Source organism: Sinocyclocheilus anshuiensis, unplaced genomic scaffold (genome assembly GCF_001515605.1).
Source record: "Sinocyclocheilus anshuiensis isolate Anshui unplaced genomic scaffold, SAMN03320099.WGS_v1.1 scaffold112, whole genome shotgun sequence".
Classification (NCBI taxonomy): domain Eukaryota; kingdom Metazoa; phylum Chordata; class Actinopteri; order Cypriniformes; family Cyprinidae; genus Sinocyclocheilus; species Sinocyclocheilus anshuiensis.
In genome coordinates this window covers 2,917,001-2,928,971 of record NW_015557175.1, presented here as the reverse complement: position 1 = coordinate 2,928,971, position 11,971 = coordinate 2,917,001, and the positions used below count along the sequence as shown (strand labels likewise).

Here is an 11,971-nt window from a genome sequence, read left to right as displayed (position 1 = left end):
TACCTGTGTGAATTAGCCTATCTGCGTCTGTGCGTCTCTCCAGCAGGCTATTTAATCTATTTTATTAATAACAGTCACGTGGCAGCATTCTCAAGAAGTTTGTGTCCTCCTGAATGTTTGTACACGTGCGCAGCGCGATCTCCGATCTCACAAACTAAAATAATAGACATGATTTTCTCCGGCCACATGTAAAATCATATGAATTATTATAAAGATTATTACAATGAATAGGCTACGTACGGATGACAGTTGATTACAATATTTCAGTTTATTTCCATCATTAGTAACAGTTTCCCCTGTGGGACAAATAAAGTTAATATTAGTCGTATATTAATAATAGGCTACTTCATTAACTTTGTTATTTACTATCCCTGTTGTAGTATTATTCATAAGTAAAAACCAACAATATTTTTTTTCACCATGTTTCCAAATTCTCTACACCAGGTCCAAAAGAAATGTAAAGAATGTACAAACTGAAAACATTAAATACTTTTGCGATCTATTTCCATTTGTTATTTTCAAAAGAGAAATACTGTCATGGATGTTTACAGAGCAGAGGTCACCTTTTTTTAATTCCAATGGGAGAGATGGACTTTTGTTTGTCTTTTTTATTATTATTTTTTGCTGTATTGTTGGTTACTGTGTTATTTCTGTTTCAAAAGCCAGCAATAAATAACACTTTAATATCTAAAGAGTGTTCATGTGATTTTATACATTAGTAATGTTGGGAAATGAATAAATGCATAATAATCGTCATAATCTTAAAACCGTGATTATTCCTCAGACAATAATCGTACCAACAAAATCTATAATCGTTGCATCCCTAATCATTATTCGAGAAACTGAGGCGTAGTTCACAAAAGTCATCATTTACTCACCTCATGTCCTTCCAAACCCATATTTGATGCGCTCACTGTATGTAAATTGATCAGTGTTTATATGTGAATAACAGTTAATTAAATCTGTTCATCAATTCAGAAGGCTCGCTCAGTTCATACAGATCTTTTTGTACTTTTTGATGTATGAAGGTTTTGTTTACGTGTACTTTCAATGGATGGACAAAAAAGATGAGAGAATATTAAAAATATCTTTATCTGTGTTTCAAAGATGAGTCTTTTGGGTTTGGAACAACATGAGGGGGAGCAAATGATGACAATCAATCCCTTTAACACTTTACTCAATGGATTTACGAATGTAATACACAAATTTGATAAGCTTGTGTTTATAGATGAGGCCCAAAATGTCATTAAATATCACTGAAATATGTCTTTCCTCTGCTGTAATAAGCAGCTTCATTAGTCTTGTATCTGGTCCATCCTAGACCAATAATAAAGCACTTCCCATTAATTCATACTAGCATTAGGTGGTTACATTTTCATTTAGTGTGTGGTTAAACAGATAATGACCAGCTAAAAACCTGCAACCATGTTCCAAAACATGACTACCGTCTTAAGCCAGATTTTCCAAAGGGTCCAAAAAATTTCCAGCGAACAATAAATCACGAGATGTGAAAATCAGATGACCATATGGAAATCATGACATAATATACACTTCATTTTTATCCCTCACAGCCATTCATTTGCATCGATTGAAATACTATATACTACTCTGACTAAAATTCTACTAGTTATCTCGTGAAACATGTAATGGAATGAAGAAAAGCATGAACAAAAACATGGGATTATATTAAATGCACAGTATGGAATGAATTGGGACACAAATTAATATAAATCCCAGACACGTTCCTTTAGTCAAATGTCACGCATTGACCAAAGGAAATTGTTTTGAAAGTTGAAAAAAAACAAAAAAAACATGTAGAAATCAGTCAAGACAGTTTAAACAGTTCTGAGACCAGCATCAACAAAGAGAACATTTGGCAACTACATTTCAGGTTGCCATCAACAGATCGGTCTCTCTGTCGCTCACTGGTGAGCAAACACACATTAGGAGTGTAAGCATAACGTTCAGTCTGTTGAAGGTTCAGTTACAACTCAATGTAGCAGCAGGAGACGTAAAGAAACTGTTCAACAAGAAAAAGATTGCATCATCATTTACTCACCCTCAAATCAGTCCAAACCCAAGCCTTCTATTATGGAATAAAAAAGCAGACATTTAGAAGAATGTTCATGCTGCTCTTTTCCATACAGTGAAAGTGAATGGTGACCAGGGGCTCTACAGGTCCAAAAATGACAAAAATCACCATAAAATTATCATAACGTAGTACATATGACACACGTGTTGTATTCCAAGTCTACTATATTCTTTTACTGAGTTTTTCTGTTATTTTTGGAGCTTGACAGCTAGGCCTGTCGCAATAATCAATATATCGACTTATCGCGCAATATATGTACATGACCGCAATAATTTTTGGTGACGCAATATATCGCCCATTATATTTACTTAAAAATTAAAGTCACCATGTTTTGTACATTCCACTTGCGCCTGTGTCTTTTGCAGCTTCTCGTACTTAACGTGGTGTAGTCATGAGGTGCTAGTTCAAATATAAAAAATGCTTCTACAAAAAAAATCTGCAGATATGGTCTTGTTTAGGGATCTGACGGACATCTCTGACTGCTAAGTAGTGATTGTGTTTTTCAGCAATAGTGTGCACCCTTAATTTACAGAGAAAAGAAGGTCAGGGAAAAATCTGTAGATGGAAAAATCTCCATACAAGTTCTTTGTGCATTTTTCTTTTTTTCTACTTGTTACTTTGTACTTTTTGTTAGAAAATGTTTATTTACTATTTATTCAGGTTTTTTAAGGTATCTAATATTTTGATACTTAATTTCCATGATCTAAATATTCTTAAAAATTAAAAGTTTGTTGTCATTTGGAAGTGTGTAGGCCTTATTTCATTATTATGCTGTTACATTACAATTATATATTCAGTGGCATAAAATGGTCTTTAAAATGACAATAATATCACTTATCGCAATTATTTCTGGGGCAATATATCGCACAACTAAAAAGTGTTATCGTAACAGGCCTATTGACAGCATCAGTCCCCATTCACTTTCACTGTATAGAGAAGATCAGAATTCTGCTAACATTCTGCTTTCTGTGTTTGATGGAAAATAAAAAAATCATATGAGCGACATGTGGGTGCATAAACGAAGACAATTTGCAGTGTTCCCTTTACAGGTACAGCTGTCATCTTGAACTAGGGTAGCAAAGGCGTGGAAAATTTTCAGTAAATTTCTGGAAACTTTCCAAAAATCCCTGGAATATTACCTAAATTTACTGGAAATTTTCCACCTTTTTGCAACCCTATCTTGAACACACACTAACAGTTTACTCACCAAAAAAAAAACAAAAAAAACACACACACCAACAATAGCACTATGACTCAACTGGGTCTCAAAGATTTTAACTGCTAAGAGCTGCTGGCAGAGTGAGAACACCTGAATGTGGAAAAATGCTCAGCGGAGGCCTGGAACGCCGTAAAAGACATGTGGCCTGAGCTGTGATGACATGCTCAGGCATTACAAAAGTGTGTGTTTGTGTTTTAGTTGTGCGAGTGTGCCCTGTGCTATTCTTCCCCAAAAGACAAGACTAAACAGTTTAAAATGCGTTTCCACTGAGATGTGTTTGTTTGCCAATGTGAGCGCCGCAACACAATGCAGTTACAAGGTTTGACGAGTCGCTTGGTTCCTTGTTCAGCAGATGCGAGGGCCCAAAACCCGACTGCGTTAAAACAACACGGGATTGTGCTGAAAGCTTTTGCACTGGGAGGTAGATCCTGATCGAAATCGAATGAAAAGGGAGTCTGAAAACCGATTACAACAAAGTGTTTCAATGGCTTTTCCAGGAGGGTGAAGACTTGACCAGTGCATGTAAATGTGCATTAAATTCAATGTTAGGAAACGCCACAGGCCCATGAAAAACATTTAGGAGTGAATCCATTCAGTATGTTTACAACACATTATTACGCTACATGTCAAAACCGGTCATAAAATGAAGAGAGGCATTGCTGTGGTTTGTACAGGGAACAGGTTGTAGTACAGGACAATGACTGTTTATCTTTGATTAACTTTGACTGTCTATACCGACAGAACTGCATTTTAGGCATGTTGTGAGCTGGACTTGAACTCATGTTGCCCAATTGAGCACCAAAGATCAATATGTTCCATCTCATTTGTTCAGAATCTCATATTTACAACGAAGGAAGGATTGACACTTTTCACTTTTCTTTCTTTAGGAAGCGTAATCGCCACATGAAAGGGTATTAAAATATTCATAATATTCACAATGTGGATAAATGTTATTTGAAATCATTTTGCTCAAATGCACCAAAGTTCTCATATGTTCAAAACCTGGCTCAGGATTTTGACACTTTTCTAACACCACATTTTTTAGGAAGCCACATAAAAATGTACTTAATTTTCACAATGTGGCTAAATTTTATTTGCCAACAAAAGCATTGTGCATATACTCTGAATACTCAACATATAAAGTTATCTCGATTTCCAACACGAGCCCCTAGCAGACAATTCCTCAGGCCAGGCTTGAGCGTTCATCTCAGTGACAAGCATTGAGAAGAGTAGAGCTGGTTGGCCGACACACTCGATCCTTAAAAACAGTCCCACTGGATTATTGAGGAATGTCAGCTCGGAGCAGGCCTTAAATCAGTTATGGGAAATCTGCACGCTGGCATTTCCACACATCTTTCCCTTCTGTCACATCATACCTGTGTTTCTTTCCATCTTCCACTTATTTCTGTCCTTTTCTCAGCTCTTTTTTTACCAAACTTTTCCATTTTCACTGGGAGCGTCTATATACGATGTTTTTCAAAGTTATCTGCACGGTTGCCCTCACCGCTAGATGAATTGAAATCTAAAAGAAGCGTGAGACCTGAACTGCTCAATGGCTTTGGCTAATCTTGTAGATCTGACTGTGAGGCCACGAAACACTTAAAGGAAACTTGTGTTTTTGGTGGGGGTGGATTTTTTTTTCTTTTGACGGATTTATTTCATTAATATGTGATGAAGGCCTTCAGCATTCACAATTGCATTCAAGGTTAGTTATCTGAATTAAACTGTAGGTCTCAACACTCTCACTACCCACCTACAGATGCAGCAGCTTTCACACTGATATTTAAATGCCCCAAAGGAGCGACGTGCAAAATTACACATATCAAAATCAACGAGTTAAGAGTGTTCTTGTGCTCAAAAACAGCTGGTGGAACCCCATTCTGAGGGGCCGTTTACACGACAACGTTTTCAGCCAAAAACGGGAAACTTTTAATGCATTTTGCCTGTTTGTTTGGTGGATTTACTTCACCAATATTACAACTAACAGCGGAGACGCATCATATACACATGGCAACAGGTACGGTTTACTAAGCGCCAACTACTGGCCTGGCATACGTAATACAGTGTTTTTTTCTGTTTTTTACTACATCATTGTCGTGTAAACGTAGCCTGAATGCAATGGTCTCTAAACATTGTTCAAATTAAAATTATAATATATAAATAAATCTATATAAAAAAATGTTAATTCAAATAATTGTTATACATTTTTTTTTATAAAAATATGAACATTTTTACCCAATTCAAAATTCTTAATATTTACTTCATACATTTAATAAAGCTAGGCAGTCCATTTAAATGGCTAGTTGGTCATTGCGACAGTTTCTATCTCAAAGCACACCACTAAATATAATACAACACAACACTCAACAACAATAACCTCATTAATCACAATGTCACATGTGTGCAGGCCCATCTGCGTGTTACTGTCACTGAAGAATGTTAAGAAATGTTAAGGATTAAGCAATGGTCTTTGTTTGTATTTCTTAACTAAAGCCACGGGTATTCAAAACTCCATATTCCCTTTGGCAAATCTTTCCTTCCTACAACTATAAATATTACATGAAATTATGAATTCAGAGGAGCTTTTCAATTCCACCTTAGGAATATCAGAGCAACAGCACAAGAAACGTACATATTAGTTTAGAAGCGACATGATTAGAAGTTCACTCTATTTGCGACTGCTTTAGGCTTCACTTTGGCATTCAAGGCCTGCCTTAGCAAGCGCTGTGTATTCTCAGATTCCTGTAATATGATTTGTGCGCTTTACGGTAGTAACCATACAGATGGTTTGGTTAGGAAAATAACTACGAAAATAAATATAAACCAAACCTACGCAGAGAACCTGAGACCGATTTTATTGCATTTTCACTGTTACATACAGGTGCATCTACAATTTGAGTTGAATTACTGAAATAAATGAACTTTTCCATGACATTCTAATTTATTGAGATGCACCTGTAAAATAATTTTAGAAGAAAAATTGCTATTGGCGAAAAACCCTTTTCTTTTGAAACAGACTCAATTTTTCATCCCATGGTAAAAGTTGAATGGCTTTCATCCTGACAAAGAACATTCTCTGAAATCTTTTATATTCAATCCAGTTCCTCAAATTCTCCACTTTACAAAACATTCAGCCTACTGTAAAAAGCTGAAACTATTGAATACCTTTAGGATGACATTGTCAATTTAGTCAAATTCTGAAAAAAAAAAAAAAGGATACAGCACCACAGACTCATGCTTTTCCCTGGCAAACACACTCTACATTTCCGCATCTGTCTGAGCGTAACACAGAAGATCATTCAGATTCTGACGGGCTCCTCAGCTTTGTTTGGAAACTTCCTTATGTGATTTTGACAGCTGTCACTGAGGCTGTCTGAGCGAGAGCTTAAGATTAGTGTGTAAATATCTGAAGTATGCCAACCACTCATTGTCTGACGCTCAGCTCGCTCTAGAGGTGCCGAATGACAGGCTAAGCTCATCTGCCTCAATGACCTCCTGATTTACTTGGTCCACACTGGACTAGATCTGATCTGCTTTAGGACAAACGTCCGAGGTCTCTCTTACTCCGGGATGATCTGATTTCTGGAACTTTCAGATAAAATACGAGCGCCAATCCGCTAGGTTTCTGGGAGGTTATGAACTCTTGCGATTTGAATACTGTGAGGAATAATAAGGGTTAGATGCTTTATTTTTTCAAAACAGGATGAGGGGAAAGATGAGTCTTGCATGGATATTTGTCTCACATCTGGATGGATTCGGTTATGGGGTCATTTTCTCTGGGAACCAAGACTTTTGACACTCCCCAATCAGCCAGACAAATTCAGATAAGTTATAATCCTTATCCTGAATGACATCATCTGAATATTTGCTAGTAAGCCCATATTAGCCGTTGGCTCCTTAATGCGCATTATGCTAGCGGTAACAGAGAGCTTCCGTGCTCGTGAGATGTGCCTGACATTGGCTTAATTCACCATTTGAGTCAATACTTGGCCACAGCATACAAATCTTAAAGGAAGGTTCACTAGCTGCAGGTAAACCCCGAGGCGATTTTGAGGGTGGGATGAACCATGCTCCTTTAGGATAATTTAAGCAATAGGTTCTTCCCACAACAACACTCTATAGGCTGAGGAACAAAAGAGGATCTGGGTACCAAAACTACTACGCAACTAGTGTGTAAGGAGCAGCCATTAGGCTAATGAGGTCCTATGGAGATCCCAATGAAGCCATCAGCATTCACTCAGAATGACAATGTAAGACTAACACCTCAGGAACTGAATGGAAGGGATTGGGAAGAAGGGAGAGCTCGTACGGATGAGTGAAAAGAAACGGAGAGGCCAAGTAAAACTTGCGTGAGTGTCTAGAGGGAGGAGGAGGGGGGAGAAAACAACACTTTTTGCTCAAATGCTTGGCCGGGCCCAATCAAATCACATTGCGATTCAGAGTAGAGGAGGAGGATTTGAGCTCTGGAATAAACAATGGCTGTAAACCGTGTTGATTTGGGGAGATGGCTCACAGTTTAGCCAAAAAACACTCCCGGTTGAGGCTTTCAAAGACCCAACCGTTCATTCTCTTTTTCTGCAGAGGGCTGACGCATAACATCGCGGCAAAGCCATACATGAATGCCTGCTGAGTTCTTTGCAAATTGGGTTGAAAAGACCCAATGCTGGGGCTAAAAGGGCAGTCAACCTTTCCCAGACACGGACACAAAACTCAAACACATCTATAGGGAGAGGACAGGCAAACTCTGCAGCCCTCGGACACCCAGATAGAATTTCACTTTGACAGACCTCTTTGCTGGGCCAGACTAATCTTATTTTAAAGAAGGCTAAACAAGCAGCCTGAAAATGCTTAATTACAGCCCAGTCGCAGACAGCACCGAATTAGATTCACTGGGTATTAGATCAATTAGCCAACCATTTCACAGACAAACATGAGGAATCTTCAGCGTATTTAGACACCGAAATGTGAGGCCAAAATGCCATAAAATACGTTAGATGCAAGACTTTGGCAAATCTGATCCAGTAAACGGTGGAGATAACTAGACATGATCTCTTGGACCACACATAAATGAATAGAAATCTGTCAAATACAAGTCAAACAGCTGAAGTACACAATTAAAACCAATTAAACAGTTTAATAGCCTCAAACACGAACTAATGCTGAAATGACACCAGCAATCCACTTGCGCATTCATATTCCCTAAATCACTTGAATTTACAAAAACACAGTCTACATTGACTGGAGAGCTATTAAATCTTAAGCGCTAAAACTCAAATTCAATGAAAAGAGGCCGATCTGTTATGCTCTCAACTAGGTGGCAGAGAATGATCATAACTGTAGATACTGAAGGCGACACGACCATACAATATTCAAAACATTGGTTGATCAGTACGGATTTTCAAAAGGAATCCTTTATATGGAAACATGTTGGTTTCATTCCGTACGAGGGCCATTATAAACTCTCGGATGATGTTTCTCACTGGCTCTTTAAAGGACTCCAGAGTGTCACCGAGACAAACAGCATGTTCAATGGCACTCACCGTTCTTGCGCTTGGAGACAAGGCGCCGTTGGACAAGTAAGGATTGGTGAGATCTGGGATCATTAGAAACGGGTAGCCTGGGTAATGGGGGCTCTTAAAAAATCCTCCATCTTGCTGTCTTCTCAAAGCTTGACAGTGGAGAGACAAACGATTAGGGATCAATGTGTGGACACAAAAGTTAAGTAAAGAACAAGTATGGCAAGCTGTTCCAACGTTTATTCCTATTGCTGATATTTTCACTTGTACTGATTTGTTGCAAGTAGTTGTTTTTTTTTTTTAATTGATACTAATCCAATATTGGCTAGTATGTTTTTTTTCAATTCCCTAGTAACTATTCATTAAACACTAATACACATTAGTAACAAGTAACTATTTCATTGTAGCTGTTAACAAACTGCACATTGTTTATATTGAATTCTATGTAAACGTGTGCTTCAGATATCATCTATTCACTCCCAACTAGTATCTATTCTAATGGTTTCTGCAACCGAGTTTAGTTTTACTAGTAATTGTACATGAGATAGTAAAACTTATTTTTTGTTACAAGCCATTATCCAAATAATAGCATATATTCCAGATTTACTAGTACTTTTAGGATACTAATACCTATTTTAATGACATTAATATCCATCAACATTTTAACTAACAATTATCTCACTAGTTTCAGTTGCTTTTTTTTTTACTTGTAATACGTAATCACTAGTTAAAACGGCGACCTTACAGTTTAAACTAAATTCATACATTATTTTATTACAAAATGTATTTAAAATGTTACTAGGAAGTGGTATGCGCACTAATAAATAGTTACTGAAACATACTTATCTATTTGAATAGTTATACTATAAAAAAAAGAACTGTTATAATGAATAGTTATGAGTGAAATTGAAAACAATACTACTCTGTGTTGGATTACTTACAAAGTAATTTAAGAGAAAGTACTAGTAAGAAAAACAGAACTAGTTTTTTAGGAATAATTGTTAAATCGGCATGCCATAGCAGCAGTTTGCTCTTACCTTCGGTGAAATACTCCCGGGCTTTCTCATAACTTTCAAGATCAGCTCTGGGTTGAGGGCGCCTCTCGGTTTGCTGAAGGAAAGAACGAGGAACGGAGAAAAACAAAGCGAAAAAGTTATTTTTCCGACGGCAACAACCACATCCATGCGTCTGTCAACACGCGGTGGTGTCTGACTTACCTCAGAATCGGATGAACTGCTGTTATTTTCCGACTCGTTCACTAGAGAAGACTTCACGTCGTCCAGATCTCTTTGGGCAGACACGTTTTCGGAGATTTTCTCCTCTTGTTCGCCCTCATCTTTGAATGAGATCATTTCATCATTCGCCCCCAACTCATCCCCTCCACCTCCGTTAAGCTGTGGCATGTTTACGAGTGTCTTGCAACGTTAAGAAAAATCTAGTTTGTGTCGACTCTGAAGTGGACGGCGCAGTCCACTCAGCGCAGGAAAAACACGCGAGTACTTTCAGAAATAATCCTTGACACACGAATTTAAATCCAAGTTGTGCATGATTACTTTAAGAAGTGATCACACAAAGCTCGACAGTTTCATCGGTATCCCTGCAACAAACTCTGCAAACTCAACTCCAGACGTGAAGCGCCGTGTCCTCTGCTGACAAACTTACCAAACACACATAAAAAAGCTGAAATAGGCGCGTTCTCACCCGATTCTATATTCCACAATGACCAAACCAATCGAGCGCAAAAGTTGAGCGACTCTTTCTTTGCAACGCGCAACCGTCAGTAAGCGCGCGTGCTAATTGCAACAAAAGTTGCAACAACGGTCGCGGCGCCACCGTAGTCTCTATCCCAAAGACGTCTTTCAGTCACATAAAACACAGATTCCTCCCCAGATCAGCTGCTCGTTTCTTCCACATTGCGAATTGCAACCGTCATGTTTGGTGAGCTGAAGCACAGACACTGAAAACGGTGTGTTCGGACGCGAAGAGGCTCCGTTTCCCTGTGCGTTGAGCTGCTGATGGGGAATGCGCAAGCAGCAGCGCGAGTGTGTGTGTGTGTGCTGGGCGAGCAGAATGCAGAGGAGGAGTTAAGCGCTGAAAAACGACACTCCATTTAGTACACACACTCTCTCACACACATACACACACACTCAGAGAAGTTTAAAGGAACAGTTTGTTCAGGGCTTGATTCGTGAAATAGTTCAACGACACAGGGGTTGGGGTTGCGTTATTTAAGCAATATCAACAAGAGCAGTTCAGCACAGCTGTAATTCGCATTCAATAGAACAGCAGGACTGTTTTTATAAAACAGTTCATCAAACAAGTTATGAATATCAAGTAGCTTACATCTCTGACAAAATTGTCAAGTTAGTTTTTTTTTCTTTATCCATGAATGATATGCTGCGAAGCTCTTTGCCTCACCAAGCAACAAAAAGAGTGGACTGGATTAGCTTTATGAGTGGACCGGAGTGGTTGAGATTCGCCGCTCCACTCAAAGCGTTCTCTAATGACTTGAACGCCACTCCGGGTTTTCCATTTACCGCATAGTGAGCGAAACTCGCTCTGAAGACCCGTTCACACCGCCAGCGACACACAGCGAAAGAGCGACATAATCCCATTCATTTTCAATGGAGAGCTGGCGACAAGAGCGACAGTGACCATTGGCGACGGAATGTGGGCGTGTCAAGCGATGCGAGTCAAGCGACAAAAGTTCAGAATTCTTCAACTTTATGCAAATAAGCAGCGAATTTCGCGAGCGACAACCAATGGGAGTGAAGTCAGTGGAGAGCACGTGATTCATCTGCTGTAGTGGAGTGTTACGGGGTAACTAGGCAACCAGTAGTGGGAACGCCCACTAGCGACATCAATTGCCAGCCACAAGCGACAAGCAGCGAAAAAGTCGCTGGCGGTGTGAATGGGGCTTGAGGCCGATGCGAAATATCGTAGGCGATAATTATCAGTTCCGAACACTAATTAGTAAAGTTGATTTTACAAGTGGGAATTTTATATTTCTAGATTATACCCAAGTTGCGGAGTTGTGGTGTTAGAAGGGGTGTGTCAGTGCGACCAGTGGTGGCAACAACAAGCCTGAATTGTAGGCTTTAGCAATTTTTTTTTTTTTTTTTTTTTTTTTTTTAAAAAATCCGG

The 11,971-nt window shown here is 38.7% G+C and overlaps 1 pseudogene; it reads right to left on the bottom strand.

Annotated features, from left to right (window-relative positions):
* LOC107678449 (transcription factor 7-like 1-B) overlaps positions 1-10,902 on the bottom strand; it is a 73,453-nt pseudogene extending 62,551 nt beyond the window's left edge.
* Between the last annotated feature and the right edge of the window lie 1,069 nt (positions 10,903-11,971).